Below are 4,060 nucleotides of genomic sequence, written 5' to 3' on the forward strand. Positions count from 1 at the left end.
GAGGCACATGTATAGTGATCCACGAAGAACTCTTTAAGAAAGAAGTCTTGGAAAGAAAGGCACCTTTCAGAATATTTGAAACCAAGAGTATGAAGAGTTTAATTCGACAGCTTAACCTTTATGGATTTAGTAAAAAGTGACAAACTTTTCAAAGATCTGCTTCACTACCTGTCTTTCTGGAAGAAGAAAACAACATCTCTCTTTTGAGTAAGGTATTCCAACATTTTCACTTATTGGCAATACGTAAGATGAAATCATGTGACCTAGAAAGCGCATTTACATATGTAGCTAAAACCGAATTTAAACTTGAGCTAACAAATCGTTAAAAAGTTTTATTTTTTGAAGTTGAGAACAGCTGGATATGTTAAAATATTGGATGTTTGACAAACTTTCCTAGCACTGTGAAACCAGATATAAGTCCTGAAGCAACTTAAAGTGGTATTTACTGTATATATAAAATATATTTTTCATTGAGGATCATATTCTTTCTAACATGTTACCTGTTAAACTACTAATGGAGGTGTTTTATTTGATGCTATTTAGTTGGTTTCATTAAAGGAATACATTTTTATAACTTAGCTTTGCTTGTCAGTTTTACCTTGGTTTATAAAGAAACTAAATAATGTAATCCTTTGATTTTAGTTACAGACCTACTATAATCCAAATTTCAAAAGAGGTCATCCTCAACTTTTATTAAGAGTGCAAAGAAGAGAAAGAAGAGTTGGGATTAATAATGTGTCTCAAATATCTTCATTAGTGCAAGATAACAAGAAGCATGTTAAAGCAAGTGTCAACGAAGATGATCGTAACTCTGAATTTATTCCAGAAATTAGTAGAGAGAGCGCATTTTCAGCCTCCACAAGTTTACCTGTGCCTTTCATACAAAAGCCTCATACCATCCAGATTGTCACTAATAAAAATGCCCTATATCCATGTGACTTACCTAACCACCCATCACCAATATCGGTTAGACAAACAGAACAGATTTTGGTAAATCAACCTGCTGTTTTAAAAAAGTTGAGCATTTTTAATTGGCATTCACATAGCAGCTACACTCAAGTAAATGGCCCCATTGAGGACTTTGCTACTACAACTACATCTACTTCTCAGAACCACATTGTATCCCCATTACAGAGCACTTATTCTGGACTGATGGTGGAGCCTTCTAAATTTCCAGTCAGGCATAGCGATATGTCAGGCCATGACAATCCTTTTCCTAACCTGCAAGAGACAGGCAACTCGTGGTTCTCAGTGCCAACAAGCACTTACACATCTGCTTCCTCTCTTTCAAGTCAACTCATCAACAATCACCATTATATGGAAACCATGCTAATTAAAACTGACCTACCAAATACGTGTCAGATTATGGAGCCTAAGGAAGATTGAACGTTACTTTGGGAGATGTCAACAAATACCTACCATTCCTGTATTTGACCAATAAATTTACATGTTCATCTTCATAGTTTCATTTTCAATTTTTAAACAAAGAAGAGAAAATGAGGCTTTAGTTCATTGGTTTACTATTTTACTGCATGGTATTCCAAACTCTTCAGTTCAAGAAAGCATTCGTTATGCATCCTAGGTAAATGACACCTGATATAATATTTGTAAGCAAGAAAATGAGAAGCAAGGGAAAAGAGGTAATGGATGTAAAGTGATTTCTGAAATCATCCCTGCTGAAATGAAGGGGTGTCTAAATTAGGATGGTATGGGTGAAGAAAGAGATGCAAATAAAATTAGATAAATAAAAATACACAGTATGATCTTCAGCACATTCACATATTATATTCTATTAGTTACTGGTAGAGTCTTAAAGATTAGACAGCAGATTGTTTCCATTATAGAAATTAATTTTGTCCCTGAAAATATAGATATTGTAGTACATCCAAAATCATGATCACAATTATACCATCACTGTGATAGAAAAGATAGCATGATATAATCAGTGACTGGCCCATGGTCAGCACAAGTTATGTACTTTACAAGTGGTATTCTATAGGGTCATTTTTGCGCTGCTGTCCTTAAGCCATGTCTCTATTTCCTGACACCAAGATTCCACCCTATAATTTCAAATGCATGTTTAGATGTTGCTTATCTGTCCCCATAGAGACAGAATAAATTCCTGGTCATTACTGCAGCACATCAGCATGGTTACAAAGTTCTTGGAAGACATGATATCTGTTTTCCTTAGTCATTTCATTATCTTTCTCTTCTGAAGCTACAATCACAAATTATTTTCAGTCATGCTAAGCCCTCGGAGAGGGCAATGACACCACGCTCCAGTACTCTTGCCTGGAAAATCCTATGGTCAGAGGAGCCAGGTAGGCTGCAGTCCATGGGGTCGCTAAGAGTCGGACACGACTCAGCGACTTCACTTTCACTTTTCACTTTCATGCATTGGAGAAGAAAATGGCAACCCACTCCAGTGTTCTTGCCTGGAGAATCCCAGGGATGTGGGGGCCTGTTGGGCTGCCGTCTATGGGGTCGCCTAGAGTCAAACACAACTGAAGTGACTTACCTAACCTTACCTTACCTTATGCTAAGCCCCTTCTAACAACTTTGTCTCAACTATTTCTTGCGGTTGGAAGGAACTACTGTTTGCCCTCCTACGAAGGAGAGTACAGATATCTTCAATGTGTTTTGGGTCTACCCTCTTTATGTATCTTTCACAACAGCTGAAACATAGAGCCTGAAAATGACACATTTTAAGTGCTTACTGAATTATCAATAAAGAAATGTAATAACCAATCAAATGCTCTACACATTACTCAACAACATTCTATAACCTGCACTACTATCATAATTCACCTTTCCTATTGACTGAGAAAATTTTCCAAGTTGATAAATATTTATTTTATTTACATGGATGTAAGAATTCTCAGGAGGCATGTATTCCGATGTTTGGAAGAATATTCCACGTTTTGATGTGACTTTTTGTGTGTGTGTCGTTTTGTTGTGTCAGTCAAAGTCTTTGGCATAGTCAAATAAGAGTAGCTGCTTTCCTGGAGTTCTCTTGCCTTTTGGAGGACCCAACGGGTGTTGACAATTGAATCTCGGGTTCCTCTGCCCTTTATAAATCCAGCTTGAACATCTGGGAGCTCATGGTTCACATTCTGTTGAAGCCTGGCTTGGGGAATTCTGAGCAGTTCTGGACAAGTGTGTCAGACATGTGCAATTAAGTGGTAGTTTGGACATTCTTTGGATTGCCTTTCTTTGTGGTTGGAATGAAAACTGACCATTTCCAGTCCTCTGGCCACTGCTGAGTCTCCCAAATTTGCTGGCATATGGAGGGCAGCACATTCATATCATCATCTTTTAGAATTTGAAATATCTCAACTGAATTCCATCACCTCCACAAGCTTTGTTTGTCGTTATGCTTCCTAAGTCCCACTAGACTTCACATTCCAGGACATCGGGTCCTCAGGTGAACGATCACACCATCGTGCTTAACTGGGTCATGAAGATCTTTTGTGCACATTTCATCCATGTATTCTTCCCACCTCTTCTTAATAGTTTCTGTTTTGGCTACATCCATACCATTTCTGTCCTTTATTGTGCCCATGATTGCATGACATTTTCCCTTGGTATCTGTGATTTTCTTGAAGAGATCAGTAGACTTTCCAGTTCTATTGATTTGCTTTATTTATTGACATTGATAACTGAGGGTGGTTTTACCTCTCCTTGCAATTCTTTGGGGATCTTCATCCAAATGTGTATAATTTTCTTTTCTTTTCTTTTTATGTGCTATCCAGATTTATTATTATATAAATACAGATTGAGAGGAAGCAGTTAACATTTATTTTCTATTTGAACACATGTTCCAAATTGATTAAAACAATGAATCAAAATATTTTGCATTTTAAAATAAAATAAAAACATTTATAGGTGTTGCAAAATTGTCCTTTAACATGGCTGGCAGGAAGAATGATGAAAACATTCCAGAAATAGTGTCAATAGTTACACAACACTGTGAATGTTCATTTTTCCCTCTAAGGTTTGCTTTATTTTATTTTATTTTTTAATTTTACAATATCATATTAGTTTTGCCATATATCAAAAT

The sequence above is a fragment of the Bos taurus genome, chromosome Y (assembly GCF_002263795.3).
Source record: "Bos taurus isolate L1 Dominette 01449 registration number 42190680 breed Hereford chromosome Y, ARS-UCD2.0, whole genome shotgun sequence".
NCBI classification, from domain to species: domain Eukaryota; kingdom Metazoa; phylum Chordata; class Mammalia; order Artiodactyla; family Bovidae; genus Bos; species Bos taurus.